This window comes from Podarcis muralis, chromosome 6 (assembly GCF_964188315.1).
Source record: "Podarcis muralis chromosome 6, rPodMur119.hap1.1, whole genome shotgun sequence".
Taxonomy (NCBI): domain Eukaryota; kingdom Metazoa; phylum Chordata; class Lepidosauria; order Squamata; family Lacertidae; genus Podarcis; species Podarcis muralis.
The window spans coordinates 33739638-33757205 of NC_135660.1; the positions used below are offsets into that span (position 1 = coordinate 33739638).

Sequence of the window (17568 nt, forward strand, 5' to 3'; positions counted from 1 at the left end):
TAAAAATGTGGTTTTTTTGTACACTATTTTGCCCAAGAGCACATTTTTTGCTGTATGCCCTAAAAGCGTGTTCACTGCATTACAAAACAATCCAATGAGCTGATCTCTGTGCAAAGTTGTGTACTTCTTTTTCTTCTTTAAATAAAGCAAGGTAGAAGAGGGGAACTGCATAGCTGAAAGTGCAGCCACCCTAATCCTAAAGATGTGATGGCAAATGCAGCGAAGGTACAAAAATGTATTCTAACTCGTGTTTAAAATATTAAGGAGTTAACATAGAGATAAAAAAGACTTTTTAAATGTTCTTAAAAGAAGGAAGGAACAGTAAGGAATAATGTTCCAAGACAATGTCCTGGGCATGGTAGGAAACAAGAGAAAAATGGTAGATGTCTGTTGGAACAAGAGATTTTGCACCTAATAAAAAGAAAGGGAATCAGTCAAGTGAAGAGCCCACCCCCTTCCAATACAATGGTAAATCAAAGAGGAGCTATAAGAATAGGTTAAGGTAATGTCAGATTGAAAAATTAGTTTAATCTGAATACAAAAATGAAGTCATGACACAAGTCAGTCAAAAAGAGTACAGTAGATGGAAATAACATAATAAGAATGAGTCACTAGTCTCTTGTGTGTTACCTTTAAGCCTAGAAAAGTGGGAAAAGATGATATTTGGACAACGTTCGATATTTGTTTGGTTTAAAGGAATTTATTGGTATCTGGAGCCTCACTCATACCCCTTTACATCGAAATCCTGTCTTTTTCTTTGTGATGTTCCACAAAGGTTAAAATCTGAAACAGCTTTCTTAGAAATAAGAGTGAATAAAATCCCCTTCTCAGTTTAATTACTTGCTTTGTGCTCACAGTACTGTTTCAGCACCATGCAAGTGAGTAAATTTATTTGACATCTGCTATTCAGCTTTCTGGTAAGTACCTGAGTAAGCACTCTTTATATTCCCTGGTAAGTTTGCTCTGTATGTTCATTTCCTTTCCAAACAAAAGTATAGTAAAGGAGAAAGTTCCAGTTCAGAAGTTGTATGCACTCATTAAACCCATCATGATCCTAACTGGAAACGTAAAAGAACATCACAGTGATATGTGTTGTTTGAAGAAGAAGAAAAACCACGGTTTGCTTTACTAGGAATGGGATGAGAATTCAGAACAAGGGTGCTTGACATGTGCACATCACTTCTCTAATTGTTCCAAGCTGAATTGGAGGTGGACACTGCCCACCTCAGATAGCTCCTCTGCCCTGATTCTGCTGGCACTCCTCATCCCTTCCAGCAGCCCTATGCTACATATAGATGGAGATATAAGTTGATTTGCATAGTGAGCTACTTTGAAAGGCAGCTTGTGGCAGAACTGTTCCTGAGGGAGACAGCTTACCCCACAAGTGGAGACTTTAGGTGTGTGAGGGTCCCACATGGGGCAATAGAAGAAGACAGCTAACACAGGGATAGGCTCCCTCTTCCATTGCTGGGATTTTTCTTTTCCTAATGATGGAAGAAGAGGAATTTTAATCTTTTCACCTACAGCTTAATTTGTCCCTGTTAGTTTTTACCCACAATAGCTTGTGTATACATCTTTTTGTATATACGGAGAGCCAGTGTGGTGTAGTGGTTAAGAGCGGTAGTCTCGTAATCTGGGGAACCGGGTTCGCGTCTCCGCTCCTCCACATGCAGCTGCTGGGTGACCTTGGGCCAGTCACACTTCTCTGAAGTCTCTCAGCCCCACTCACCTCACAGAGTGTTTGTTGTGGGGGAGGAAGGGAAAGGAGAATGTTAGCCGCTTTGAGACTCCTTAAAGGGAGTGAAAGGCGGGATATCAAATCCAAACTCCTCTTCTCTTCTTCTTCTTTTTGACTGTGAGGCTTCAACAGAGCTTCCTCGCCTATTTGTGTACATTGTGAGAGGAAAGCCCTGATTTTGAGGATTCAAGCCTAAGCTCAAGGGGAACAACAGCCATTCACCAACAGATCGCTGGCAAGACAAACATCCTCACTGAGTAAACTCCATCTTACGTTCTGCTGGTCATGCAACAATGGAGGACGATGGGGCGGGGCCAGATTCTCTTTTACCAACGCTAAGAAAAGGGACCCAGTGATCGACCACGATCTACAGAAACCTCCCGGGGATCTACCAGTAGATCGTGATCTGTTGGGCATCCCTGCTGTATCTCTTTAACAGCCATGGCTTCTCCCACAAGAATCCTGGCAACTCTAGCTTGTTAAGGCTACTTACTGAAAGTTGTTATGAGACCACTATTGCTCTTGCAGAGCTTTAATTCCCAGGGTCCTGGGAAGAGGGATTGCTTGTTAAACCACTCTGGGAATTGTAGCTTTGTGAGGGGAACAAGGGACTCCTATCAACTCTCAGTAACCTTAACAAACTACAGTTCCCAGGATTCTTTGGGAGAAAGCCGTGAATGTTAACATGGTATAATAATCCTTTAAATATATGGTGTGGATGTGGCCTTAACTGATCAGCAATTTGAAGAGGTAAAAGATTGATAGCAAGGTTGATAGGGCAATATTTGTGACTCTCCAAGTCTGTCTGTTACTTATTTAAATGCAAACTAAAATAGTGCAGGAAATAAATAGGGAACTAGGGAAAACTGTTGCCCACAGACGATTTCAAAATGTTAACAGAAATGTAGCAGTGAATTAAAGCTCTATGAAAGATCTCACAGAGAACAGAAAATAGAAGTTTCATTCTGAAAATGTTATTAGAATTTGTAATCTTCACAAAACTGCAGGTGAAGACAGTAAATTGATTCTGGTTATGGGGGGTGGGGGTAATTTTGAATTATTTCTGGATAAACTGTAGAGTTCTTTTTATCTGTAGTGATGCATGTTTGTATCTCTCTTTGTGTGTGTTGCATATACAGTAATCAGTAAAGAAATGCTAAAGGTGGTTAAAACAAAACCAGTGATGTGTCTTGACTATATAATGTAGTAAAATATCTTATCCGTTGATTAATGCAAGTCTTTCCACTGTACAGTTGGTATGTGTATTGCAGCCAGAAAGCTAGGTATTCCTTTCTTTTTTTGAATGTAAAATAATTACTCATACGTTGACGAAAACATTCTTGGCATATGTGAAATAGTTGTGTCTGAGTGCCCCCATTTTAAATGGCATTTCATTTTCCCTACTCTTGTGAAATGTTTATTGTTGTTTACAGAAATAATCCCTTCATATTCTAATTATATGATCTCATTGGCTGGTAAGGAAATACATTTCTTGGAACACGGAAAAAGAAACAGTTGCAGCTAAAAAGCTTGAGTTTCAGACCCTTATCTTTCCTAGAATGCTTTTTTTTTTTTAGTTGTTATGTAAGCCTCATGGAAATTGGTGGAGTTTGTGCTGAGAGCTAGAATTTCAGCCCTTTAATGCTTAGTCCCTCATCTCCTGCTGGCTCTTTCAGATTTATTTTCAGTTTAACTTCCAGGATGGTTTTGTAAGGTAGAGAAGAGACTGCAGTGCTTTCTTCTTTGGCAAGGAGAAGCTAACTGTGAATTCATCCGCTGTGTTGGATTGCAGCAGAACCTATTTGCGAAAGCTTTGCTGCACTAGTCTAAAAGGGTTTTTATGGACTGGAAGCTTTTCATCCCTGTGAAAGGTAATGCAAAATAATACCAGTTCTTGCTAGATTTTAGCAATGTTTATATTTTACCCTGTAATACAGGTGTAATATTAATAGCATGCTACTGTGTTCCATGATATGATATGTTTACTTATATAGGATCTTCTCTCTCTTTTTCTTTTGGGAAAGAATGTAGGAAATTGACAACTGATTTTACCATAGGTGTGTGTTTCCTCTTTCGTACTTGAGATTTTTTGACTTGCTGGAGTGTTCTGTGTTAACTGGATTGTTGAGACGGATTTTGAGTGTTTGAGGATAAGTGTGTGTGTGCACGCGCATGCGAGTGCTTGTGTGTGCATGCCAGTGTGGTGGAGGGTGGAAACAGCAACATGTATTTCCAAACAAACCAGCACAGAGAAGATTTGTGGAGTATCATCTACTATACATGGTCATAGCCCCTCTGTCTAAAATCTTTGACTCATACTGGACTTGTATTAGCAGTGGCAGTTGGAGATTGCGGAACTGGGAATCTTGCAACACTCTTCTGCAGATTGTAATTCAGGGATGGGGAATCCATGGCTGTCTAGATGTCCTGGATTTGAATCCCATCAGGCTTAGCCAGCATGGTCAGCGGTTGGGGATGATGGGAACTGTAGTACAACAGTACCTGGAGGGCCACAGGTTTCCCACATCTGCTGAAACCAGTAAAGTCTGCTACTAGTTAGGTTGTTTGTTCAGTAGTACAGATCTGTGGGGGCTTCGTGTTGCATGCATACAGTTGCACAACCAACTTGTGCAATCTGCATACTGCTTCAGGTCAGTGTAAAACTGACCCATATAAATGGGTAATCCAGAGGGGAAAATTGTAATGTCAGTGTCTGCACTACATTGATTGGTAAAATGCTATATAACTATCAGTGGAATTCCCCCTAAATGGGTGGTGTGATGCTATATAATTACTATTGATGCAGGTCTGGTTTGTGGTGGAACAGTTTGCTTTGCAACGGTGCAGACACAAGTGAAAATGCAGTCTGAGCACCTGTTATGCAAAGAATTAGGGCTGCAGTCTTGTACTCTGAGAGAAAGCACATTGAAATTGATGAAACGTATTTCTGGTAGGATTCAACTGCAGATTTTATATCTACTTGGCTACCATTTGAAATCATCACTGACTATATATTTAATAATAAATAAATGGCCTTCACTGTTAGTGGATCAATAAGTTACCTTCTGTCTACCATTGTCATTATTGGAGATATTGGTGGTGGGACTTATAAGTAGACTCAGAGGTAATGGATTACAGCTGAAGCAGCAATTTGTACCCTAGTTCTTGTACCCTCGCTGATGATAATAAACAATATTTGAGCCTGACTGCCAAAAAATAGTGGGGAAATGCCCTTCCTTTCCTGTTAACTGATCCTGTGTATTTAATTTTATTAGCAGAGGCTGAAAGGTCATAAGGAAGTTCTTAACATCTGGTATGTTTCTTCTGATGTGTAATGACTTAGTAGAGATCTGTCATTCGTGTACACAAGTTCTCTGAAGCTGACTTTGAATAGCTATACTAGGCTTGCAGTTGGCCACAAACCTAAGGCAAAGTTCCTTCCTGGGATTCCAAAGCTTTGTACTAATACAGTATTTGTACTTCTGATACTGTAAGAGGGTGTGCAGCTGCTGCATCTTTTGCTCTTTTCAGCTGGTCATCTCCTCATCCATCCCACTGCATATTGCTGTAGTAGAACCATGTAGAGCCATGACAGTCATAGCAGGTGGGTGAAAGCGCCCATGAAACATCAGGGCAGGAGGCACAGTGGTTGGCTCCTACCTTTGTGTTTTAGAGCCTTTAGAACAGAAATGGGGAACCTCTGTAGACCTCTAGATGTTGTTTTACTCTAACTCCCCTCAGCAGAGCTCCAGTCAGCATGGCCAATGGTAAGAGATGACGGGGGTTGTAGTTGAACAACATATGGAAGGCTAGAGATTCTCCACTGTTGCTTTGAATGCATATGGACATGCTCTAGGTAAGAACTTAGCAGTCCTTCTCCTTCAGGAGCATGACCTGCCAGAGCTGTCATTCAGGTTGTTTTGTAGCACTCAGTTCCTTGTGTTGAATAGTTTACTGCAGTGCCACTTATTGTCTACGCCAGAGCAAGCCTAAGGGGAGTTGGGTTCCAGCAACATCTGAAGAGCACTTTGTTGGCTTCCCTGCATCTAAGCCAATAAATTAGTGAATATATGATTACTATTACATCATCATCATCAACATCATCATCATCATTATTATCAACAGTAAAATTGTGTAGCTTTCACATGATGTTGTACTGTGGAATGTTCAGGGAGAGTATTTTGGTTGGATGTGTGTTTATTAAGGGCTAATTTGGAGTTTCAATAATTTAAAATTTCATTTCATGTAATTATTTTAAAAACATGCCAATTCCCCTTTCTTTTTCTTCTTTTCTTAAAGGCTAGCTTTTGAACATCTGATAGAGCCTTCCAAGGAAACCAGGAGAAAAGATGGTTTGTACAAATAAGCTTACGTAGCCAGAATGAAATTAGAAGAGTTCTCTGGGAAAAAGCAAAAATGTAAGCTCTTCCTTTTTCAAGGTACCATTCCATACTTATGCTACTTATTTATCTCTTAATAACATGCTTAGAGGAAAAGTCTAGGTAGCTGTCATTATAGATCAGCTCTTAATACATGCTCTATTGGAAAGAGTAGAGCTTTTAACCCTAAACTCAGTTTTTCCTCTCCAGACACACAGGGAGGGGAGCAGGTTTGCATCAGCAGGTGAAACCTTTCTTTTGTATGTTTAGACGTGGGCGGGAATGAGGCTCCTTGAACACAGACCCTTTGTGATCAGATCCCCTGATGGTGTAAGTGTCTTTGTGCATACAGCTATATGTTCATGGAGCCCTGTTTTCATCTTTGAACACTCAGGAGACAGGATTGGCTTTTCCTTCACACACGTAGAACAAATGCGCATAAAGAACTTTTGTGTCTGTCATTTTAAAAACTTAAGACTTTGGATACTGGGCATATTTCTGTTATGTTAAAAATCTCACTCAGAGCTAGAAAACCCTATGCAGTTCATTTAGGTAAGAATAAGTCCTCAACAATTATCATTAACCACAAATGATGATGTGGAATAATGGTTTAAAGTGTATTTGATAACTATGGTTTACCTCTGTATCATGTATAAGGTCTTCTCCAGTGTCACTATTTTAAGTGTGGCATGCTGGCCTTGCTAGTGGCTTACTACTCTCATCCCATGGGGTCTTATTCTGGCAAGCAAAACCATGAATTTATTACATTTTTGTAAATTTAACTCTGTTTAAGGCAAAACACCATTGTGTTAATTATCTTAAACATTTGTCTGCACTGTAACAATTTGCCCAAGTTCAGTAGATCTTAGACAAAATAGAGGTTGCATCAAGAATGAGGAATCTGGCTCCCCAGATGTTGCTGGACTACAGCTTCCATCAGCCTTGATTATTGGCCATTCTCACTGGGTCTGATGTGAGTTGTAGCCCAACAATATCTGGGGAAGGCACAGGTGTCACATTGCAAAACCCACCCAATACTTTGAGAAGAAAAATAACTGCAGGGGGCTGCAGACCTCACCTGACTAAAGTTGATTTTCCACTAATTTTCTCAGTAAACAAAAATGAGACGGTTATGTGTCTGCCATGTAGCATCTGGGTTTGTGTGGACAGATGTTTGGTTGCAGAAATGAACCTGGATTTCCCATTGTCAGACTTTGGGGCCACTGCACAATGCAGGAAATCTCATACTGGATACCTTCATTCTTCAGGCCTAGCTAAGCAGCTGTTCCAATCTAGGCTCCTGAGATTTTGTAAGTAGTTGTAAACAGGAAGTGTTCTGGAACAGTCATAGTTCCACCTACTACTTCATCCTATTAGTCATTAAAGGAACTTGATATTTATCAGGCCTGATTATTCTTGTATGGCATCTGTAAATGGGAATCTGGGGGGGGGGGAGAGATTATTATTATTATTATTATTATTATTATTATTATTATTATTATTATTATTTTAATGTCACCCTTCAGTTGAAACAAAACAAAACTCACAAGGTATATAAAAGACACATAGGGGAATGGTTTTCTTCTACTTCAGGCAGGCTGTTAAAGGATAAAATAAGTTTTCTGTATTGTCTTATAACTACTGCTCATACTTTTCTGTAGCTGAGTAATGAATTGCAGATGTTTGCTTTTTTTTGGTTTGAATTCTCCATTTACCCATTTTTATTTTTATTTTGTTTTAATGCATTTTCGTCATTCAGCATTGATTTATCTTATGGGGCACATCTGTTTATGACACTTATAGAGCCTGAATAGAATTCTGTGGCTCTTAATTACTGAGGACCCCCATTAAATCAGTTGGCATACTGGATACCTTTCCAATCCAGTAAATGTAGTGTTGATAGGCAAAATCAAGAAAATACTACCTTTTTTAAAAAAAATAAATCCTTCTTGATTTGCTTCTTGAAGGTCGGTGATTGGACATTTGATCAGTCAAAAAGGAGTGGTCAAGTTGTTGTTTTTAAGCCTTTAAAGTTATAGAAAGAAAGATCACAAACAACAAATTTGTTACCTGTGTGAATTACAAAAACAAATTGATACTGGTAAACAGTGGGTTTCACCAATGCTAAATGCTAAACCTACTCAGTCTGAACCCATTGACGTAGATGAACTAACTTAGAGTAATTGATTTCAGTCGACCAACTCCTAGTAGCATTCTGTGACTGCCCCCCCCCCCTTAAATGAAATATTTTATCTCGGCCTCTGCCTGTACCTCAGGAAGCTCTAGATAGCATACATAGTTCTGACTATCCCAACATCACCTAATGAGCAAGTGTAGATTTGTGCCTGGGTCTTGCTGGTCTTAACCCAACACTTGACCTTGCTGTGTGGTGCTATTTGTCAATAGCAATTGCTTGTGTTCCTGTTTAAAGATATTTGAAGATGCTTTCAGTTATAACAGGCCTGTGGTAGAGATGTGAAGCTCCAGGGAGAAATGGAAAATTGGAGGGGTGAACACTACATCCCTCCATTTTCTCTCTCCCCCCCCCCCCAGTTTTCCCCCCTGAAAAATTGGTTAATATTTAGGGAGAAACGGGCTATTTCCCAGGGTCCGTTCCCCCCCTCCGAAAAACTGAAAGAACCAGGAAAAGTATCTGTGTATCTGAAAGAACCAGGAAAAGTAACATCTGGGGATAAACGTCAGAGAGTAAAAGCTAAAGTGAAACTTGGGACCTAATACTAGACACATAAAGGAACAAAGAAATAGGAATGTTCTTGTTGGTATTCATGGTAGTTAGAACTAAATGTTGAGCTATTGATTCAACTGTCAAATTCCTGTTTATTTTTCAGTGGATGGTATGAGAACAGAATAGACTTCATGAAAATCATTTATAAGCAATTTATGTTTTCAATAATAGTAATACTTAGCATTTTTATATTACTTGGAGTGTTGAGTACTCTTAATGTACTCAGAAATCCTTACACCACCATCCCCAGCCTGGGGGATCCAGATGTTTTGAACTGCAACTCCTGTCAGCCTCAACTAGCATGGCTATTGGCCATCCTGTGGCTAGTGGTAGTCCAAAACATCTGGAGGGCACCAGATTGTGGGGGGGGGGCTCTCCTATAATGTAGGTAAATATCACTGTCCCATTTTATAGATGAGAAACTTTGAATATTACTTCATTCTACCTAGGAGTTGAGGTGAGATTTGAGAGACAATCCCGCAGCTTGCATTCTTTGCTACTATGCCACACCAGCTGTACACCAGCTTAATCTTTGTTAGGGAGGATAAAAATCTTTTAAATACATTCTATAAATGCATGTGGTCAAAGACAGGCTTGCACAATAAGTTCTTCAGTGCTGGTTAGTGCGAAATCTAAGTTTCTGGATGAAATAAAAACCATTCCTAGTGGTTGTTTTAACATATCCAAACATTGTACTTTCACACTCCTTCAGTATAATAAATACGTTCTTCAATTAGAATTATCCTGGCCAAATATTACAAGTCTTGAAAAACATACTTGTGGTACAGCTTCCACTGTATTTTGTTCCTGAGCGAGGTTTCGTGTATCACAGAAGCTCCAATTAAAGGAGAAAGACAGAGTAGCCACAGACATTCAAACAATGGTTTCTTGCCAGCTAACTTCACTGCTATCCAGGAAGGGGATATTCTGTGTAATGGTGCGAAGGACCTGTCAACGGCTGTCTTTCATAGCTCAGGAAATCAAATATTCTCTTGACTACAGCAAGCTTTGCTAATATTGAACAATTCAGTGATCAGACTGAGTCTGCAGTACTATGCATACTACTTTGGGAGTAAGTCCCGTTGAACTCTGTGGGAATTAACAGCCAAGTAAGCATGTATAGGATCAAGTTGCCCTGCAGAATTCAGTTCTGACCACAAAATCACACTGTCATTGTTCTAAGCAGCTGTGTAAAGCTTATGAAATGTAACAAGAATGAAAATATTTCATTTAAAAGTATTGAATGTCTATATTACTGTTTCTACTCTTCATTAGTGTTTGCTTATAGAAGGAGTGTGAATGTGTGGTGTAATGTTTTTAATTTTAGAAAAATACAAAAGAGGCACAATGTAGGAAAATACTGTTACATAGAGAAGAAATAACAAAGGTGCACCTTGTCCAGAAATTTCCTGTTCCAGAATATAACAAATGTGCTTCTTCAATAAATGTGTTTAATCCTGAAGATGCTATTTGGAAATTGAGGGAGCAATAGAGTTTTCCCAAATGACAGCAAAGCAATGGTGAGAATATTTATTAATAGTTCTTAATTTCATCAGCCAATTTCATCAGCAGAACAAAACTGCTTCAGGGTCTTGAAGTATTAAATAGCTAGTCACTTCATTTCATTTACCAAGAATGTACAGTATGTTTAATGTTATGTATGTTAGTTTCTCCAGGGTAGTTGTTAAAGTCTGTGATCACTTATTGAAATATCAGGGTTTGTAATGAAACATACTTGAAGCATTGATATGGGTTGAAGGTTACTAAAGAAGAAATCCTCCTAATTACCGGTACTTCTGAGGGGAACATCCTATATGAAAGCTGCTATGCTGTGGTAATAGTCCCCTATTGTAAAGAAGTGCGACAGAGTTCACTGGGTGATAATTTGAGGGCCAAAGTAGGAATTACACGGGAGCCATGTGTCTTATCAGAGTCTTTGCCTTCTTCACATATATAGCCACTGGGCATGAGGATTAAGTATGTTGGAAGCTGCCTGATGCCAGGCTATCCTGTTTTCCATCTAGCCTAATATTGTCAGCAACATCTAGAGGTGCACATGTTCCCCATGCTGACTTTAATTGTATGATCTATTCACCTTTACTGGAGACCCAGTCAGTTACCCACTAATTTGAATAGATTATGTATTTAACAGAAAGTATTTGCAGGCTGTACTTGATGTATTTGCAGGCTGTTTGTTCATTTGACCTCTGAAGAAGACCTTTAAATAACAAATGGCCAAAATGTGTTGGGCTGTTTTGAAAACAAGGTCCTCATTTTGCCAACATCTTGAGATACCATTTCCTCTAGTCTGGGTTTGTGGGGTTTTTGGTGTTTTTTTCATGTGAGGCATCCTTTTTCATGGGTGGTTGTTCCGTCATGTCTTGTTCAGACCCTGAGAGTTATGGGCCCTGTACTTTTCATAGTCATGAAATTATGCCTGGTAAGAATATGCCCTTACACAACAGTAGAGATAAAATTTGTAGGCTGACCTGTGTGTGCAAGATATTTCATGTGTACAGCTGTATTTGAGATTTCATCTTTGTGTGGATGCTTGGAGATAGGCTGATCTGGTGTGCCTCCAGGTATTGTATGAAGTAGCTAAATTGCCAACTGTAATTCATAGTCAGTGCAGAAAACATTTCAGGGAGGAGCCATAGGGGAGCTATGAAAGGGCCTTGCCTTCTCACCTCTTTCTCAGACGCAGCCAATATAATTTTAGGTCCTGTGGCTTACAGTTTGAACTGGGGACACAGCAGCTGATGTGCAGTTTTTTAGGTTCACCTCTTTCTTCAGTTCTTCACTAAGACGCAAAATATCCTTAGCTCCTAGAATAGTTACTCTTATTCTCAATATTGTCTACAACAAGGATCCTGAGATTTTCTGGTTGACCCAACCATTTATTGATTATGGTATTCAAACCTAGGGAAATCCTTTTCTTTTTCACATTTCCTTTGGCAGGGAGTGAGTGGGTTACAAAGATAAGAAAGAGAGACTGGTGGGGTGAATTTGCCATGGGATTGTGAATTGTCTGAGACAGAGGAACCTAAGATTTGGAGAAGTTCAAGGACACTCAACTGAGAACCTGCACTGTGGCGGGAGACTTTAGAATAGAAGTGTCTTTTTTGTATGTTAAGAGACTTTTCATATCAGCAGTGTAGTAACACCTTTAAATTATCTCTAACAGTAAATCATAGATAGCAGTGATGAATGAAACAACGTAATTATTTGAAAAACAGATATTTATCTACTTTTATGATACAAAAGTATTGGAAAGAAAAGAGACTTTTAATAATCATGTGCCTCCTTTTACAGTTTTGCATCTAGGTAGAGTTACAGATAGGTAGCCGTGTTGGTCTGCCATAGTCAAAACAAAAAAATTCCTTCCAGTAGCACCTTAAAGACCAACTAAGTTAGTTCTTGGTATGAGCTTTCGTGTGCATGCACACTTCTTCAGATACATATCTGAAGAAGTGTGCATGCACACGAAAGCTCATACCAAGAACTAACTTAGTTGGTCTTTAAGGTGCTACTGGAAGGAATTTTTTTTTTCATCTAGGTAGAATTATTGATAATTGAGCCCCTCTCTTCAATAGGGATGAGCTAGGCCCCCCCCCCCAGTTCTGCCCCATTTTTATTCCCAGATTCTATTATGGCTTAAATTTAATTACAGTTATAAGTTGCTAGAAAAGGGGTGAGACTAAATTACTGACTGAGTCAGGTAGTCATGTTGAAAATCGCTACGAAGTGCCAGGAAAAGAAACCATTATTAAGATCAACTTTATAATGGAGCATGTGAGGTTTTTGAGATAACGTGGGTTCTGCATGTTTGGGATAAGCATTGTGAACACTGATTCATTGACAACTTGACCCTCTGAACTGCAGTTGACCTGTACAGATGCATGCTGTTCCAAAAGCCATTACAGCATCTCTTTCTATTATATTAGAGCAAATGAGAAGTGCTACGAATTACTGAGCATGCCATGCATACTCTTAATAGAATAATTAGGAAGCAAACTAAAGAGTACTTTCAAAGGGATGTGCAGAACAAAGGCAGGGGCTTCCGCTCAATGTTAAGCCATTTTGTTTTTAATTATTTATACCCTCCTTCAGAGAAACAGTGTACAGTATAGCTCTTCCACTGTGAAACGTATAATGCCTTCCGGTAAACACACTGCATTGATGAGCCATGCTGAAGTAAAAGCCTCTTACAAGCCTGATTACTTGGGGAAGGCCCATAGCTCAATAGGAGAGCATGTGCATTGCATGCAGTCAGTATTTGGAATCTCCAGGTAGAGACTCCTGCCTGAAATCCTGGAGAGCTTCTGCCAATCAACAATAAACAGTACTGAGCTAAATGTCCCAATGGCTTGCCATAATATGTCTGCTTCCTATACCCACTAGGAACTTCTGTTGAACTGGATGGGACCTAACACCCCAGGAACTAGGCCATAGTACATATGACACAGTTCTGTGCATGTCAATTCAGAAGAAAGTCCCACTGTGTTCAGTGGGGCTTACTTCAAGGTGAGCGTATGTGGGATTGTGGCCTTGTGATCTAAGCCTTAGACCCAGCAGGGGCCAAAGATTATTCAATTCACTATCTGTCTTAAAATGGCATTCTGTTAAATGATATTCAGTATGTGCCATCTTTTACCTAAGTTAACCATAAATACTGGTGGTGTGCACCAGCCACAGGATTCACGTTGTATCTGTAGCATTACAAAACAACTTGAACTGTGTTGAATCCACTGTCTTTCTGATTTGGCTTGTTATTCAAGTCTGCATCATATCTCTTAAAACCAAAAGTCTGTTTCTCCCATCCTATTGACTGAAACAGGTAATCTGAAAACAGAAATGGATGGAACTTGAAGGCAACAGAGCTCTTCCTGGACCAGTCAAACTGCAGGGTTTTTGTGTGTGTGCAGGGAACCTTGACAAATTTTTCTAACCTTTTATTTTTTTCACAGAATTGGATGCAATTCACAGGCAATTTGTTGGCCCCTCTGAAGGGATAAAGGGTTGTATCCAATGCAGGGCTTTTGTTTCGTCTTATGCCTTTGCTCTCTCCAGCCCTCCAGTGCTGAATTTGAGGGGACAGGTTGGGAAATTATGTTGTATGCAAAGAGCTGAAGCATTGGCTACATCCCAAAGTCTGCCACTTTCAGTAGAATAGGTGTAGTGGTTTTCCTACAAGGGCAGACTTTATCTTGTGGGGGTGGGTTAAATAGAAATCAGTCTGGAAACTGGTGGCAACAAGGTGGTCCCCTGGATAATTGGGTAATGATGGGTTGGCAATGAGCAGCACAACTGGGATTGTACTTCAGGGACAAGCTTCCATAGCTAAGTATGTCTCTGTGTATGTGAAGATACTAGACCTAGAGAAGGGGGGAGAAAACTTTAATATAAATTAATAATACTCACCAGGAAGAACTAAATGTAATGGAATGACAGGCATCCTAAAATTGGAGGCAGGAGAATGAAGCCTTGAACTAGCAAACTAAAACTGGGAGAAATAGCATTTTAAATGAATGAAAAGCAACACACACAACAGTTTGTGTGGGATAGGGACTCTAATAAAAGATTGCAGAAGCCTAAAGAAAAATACAAATGGAATGAAAAATAATTTAAGTAGGTGGTATTTGTTGGAAAACAGAAAGGGATTGAAATAAAAAGGAACAAATAAATCATGTGAAAACAGAAACGGAACTGAAGGAAACTGGAGCGATCCTATACTGAGCTCTCTTAAAGGTTTACAAACTAAGAATGGACACAAATTGATTGAAGTATTGATTTTTAAACTGTTATGAAAGAGACAGTGATTCAGAAGGGCACCAACACCCTTCCCTCAAATCACTGTGTTCGGAGTGTCCTGTGAAAATAATTCACTGTGGTTAAAACATAGACCTGTTCAACAAAATGAAAGATTCCACCCCCCACCCACCCTGGCCACACACACACTCCTCTACTCAAGTTTAGGGTGTTTCTCTAGTCAGCTTGGTCACTTTAAATGGAAAAAGGCGGTGGTTTGGGGGCACCTGAGTTCACATAACAACTTTAGCAAGTCCCTGATCCCACCTGAGATACCTTGTTAACGATGTCATCACTCCTATTTGCTTCATAATTTGAACTGCACATGGAGGTGATAGACACCCCTACCAAGTACTGCAACTGACAAGCACAAATTATGTAGAAAATGTGATTATGATGTATTATGGTATCTTCAGAAAAAAGTAACATGTTTTTTAAAGAAATACATAGTTGAATAGGAATATTTGGCAGTTTTTCAATGCAGTGTCATGTAGAATACTTCTCCTACTGTATTAAAATGTGAGGTGAGTTTACATCAAGTGCAGCAACTCAAACAAAGTTAAAATAGAAAAGTTCCAAACTACTGTTTTATATATAAACTGTATACTATTTTGTATATAAATGCATAAACACACAAGAAAATGTACTTGCAGAAACTACAAACATTAAAACAAACAGTTGCGTGATTCACTGAACAAAAAGTGTGTTTCTACCAACACTTTTAAATTTACCTGTCACATTTACCTATCACATATGATATGACAGCCATCTTCAGATATCTCAAGGGCTGTCACGTGGAAGAGGGAACAAGCTTGTTTTCTCCTGCTCTGGAGAGTAGGACCCGGACCCGGACCAATGGCTTCAAGTTACAAGAAAGGAGATTCCGACTAAACATCAGGAAGAACTTTCTGACAGTAAGAGCTGTTTGACAGTGAAATGGTCTCCCTCGGGAGGTTGTGGACTCTCCTTCCTTGGAGGTTTTTAAGCAGAGGTTGGATGGCCATCTGTCTTGGATGCTTCAGCTGAGATTCCTGCATTGCAGGGGGTTGGACTAGATGACCCCTAGGGTCCCTTCCAACTCTACAGTTCTACTCTACAGATTTAAATCAACTACAGATTTCAACTTTCTTATTTAAAATATTTTTATACTCTCCTTCTTCAAAATGATTTTGAAGTTGTATTGTTTCAAACAAACAATAGTTAAAAATAACAAAACAAGAAACTGCAGTTAATTTTTTTTTTTAATGAAAGCCAAACCTGCCTATCTTCTTGCACTTGGTGGAGGAGGAAGAGAGCATGAGAGAGCCAAAGGCCCACTAACATTCATTCCCATCACAGTGAACTATGGTTCATCATGATGTCTGAACTGGCTCATTAGGTATAAATAGTTGCATACAAACTTTTTTCCCCTTTTGCTGGGGGCTGTTTAAAATTCCTCTCATGTAACTATTTGCCACAGATGGATCTTTGGCATTATTTCAACTGCTGGATGTGAGGGTGTTAGTCATTCACAGGCATCGCCTTGCATTATACAGTTTGGCCTGTGATTCATTCTCATAGCAGTCTCATGGCTGTGACAAGTGCCATTTTCTGTATAAATACTTTGCACTTCTCTGACCTTTATGTTGTCCGCAAGTGGCACAAATTAGAATGGCGACTGGATGTCATTTCTGAAATAAGCTAATCTGTTTCGTTGATAAACAAAATGCTCACTCATTCCTTTCTACTGTGCAGTTGTTGTATTTGCATATTGAAAACACGCCCCCGAATGCTAGTTTGATTTGAGCGCTTGCAAATTGATCTTCACCTGGGACACTGCCTCTCTCTTGGCAGCTTCCTATAGAATGCACAATTTAATAATAAACCAGAAGTTTATAAAGTGGTATCCACACAAAAAAGAGGAATATATTTGGTTCAGGCTTTTGTTGCTCTTTAGGGACTTCTCCCTTCCCCAAGCCTGTGATTTTCAGCCTGTGTACTAATTTAGTGCCCCTGACATCTGAAAAACGTTTAACTCCCTGAAACAGTTCCCAAGTCCTAAAACTGCAGGCATCAAATGTCACCTGGTGAGAGCGGGATTGCTTATAGGATTACATCTAGTTCACACACGACATTATGACATGATCACCACTTGAAAAAAGCCATTAAATAGAAGAGAGATTGTGTGGTATGCTGTTCATGGGATTCACTTCCCACAAGGCTTCAGTGATTTTCGCCATGTCCATTGTGACATCTTTGCTAGAATGAGGTGAAAACTCCTGGGATGAGGGTAAGCTTCTGACATGAATGGCTTACTGTGTAGGGAAATTTGGGCTTACACTCCCATGTCCTGTGCATCCACTGTGCTCCCACTGCTGTATTGTAAGTTGGTATTGTGTACACAGCCTTCTGCTCTGTGGCAGTTTGAAGCCACTTCCATACCTCTTTACTGCATGGGTGAACTTAGCCCTGTACACATTGCTAAACTGTTAATTGATTTGTTCCTATTGAAACCCCTTTGCTTTTGTGCTTCTTCAAGTATCTCTAGAACACCCAATTGCTGTTCTGCTTTTCTGACCCCTATATAAAAATAGCAGGATTTTAGGTATTTCAAAGCTACTATGACATTTTCCCTTTTCTAAGCTAAATATCCCTTTTTTAGAATTTTGACCCATTATGTTGCATACATGCTGGAATCCAATGGACCATGTAAATATTTGTCCAAGAGGGCTTTGTACTTGAGCTTTGTAAATGTAAATTCTCAGCTCGGGCTAGAACATGAATTACAAGATGTATTTTGTGCACCCAGACATTGCAAAATGGGGGTTGGGGGGGTGGGGTTGGGGTTGGGCTGTCTTTAAACTATTGATTCAATGGCAGCAAAAATCGACCTTCTGGGATTATTATTTACTAGTTGC

General features: G+C 39.5%; 1 protein-coding gene across 7 annotated transcripts in view; it reads left to right on the forward strand.

Annotated features, from left to right (window-relative positions):
• The window catches only part of PIK3CB (phosphatidylinositol-4,5-bisphosphate 3-kinase catalytic subunit beta), a 100354-nt gene that overhangs the window by 42406 nt on the left and 40380 nt on the right, over positions 1-17568 (forward strand). For 3 of the 7 annotated variants that reach the window (XM_028731016.2, XM_028731015.2, XM_028731017.2), the window contains exon 2: positions 6038-6177. The exons of 1 other annotated variant lie outside the window; for it this stretch is intronic. The gene's annotated coding sequence lies outside the window, so the exon portion shown is untranslated. Of the gene's footprint in view, positions 1-6037; positions 6178-13264; positions 13388-17568 lie in introns of all 7 variants that reach the window. 3 more of the 7 variants (XM_028731019.2, XM_077929949.1, XM_077929948.1) reach the window with 2 other exon arrangements.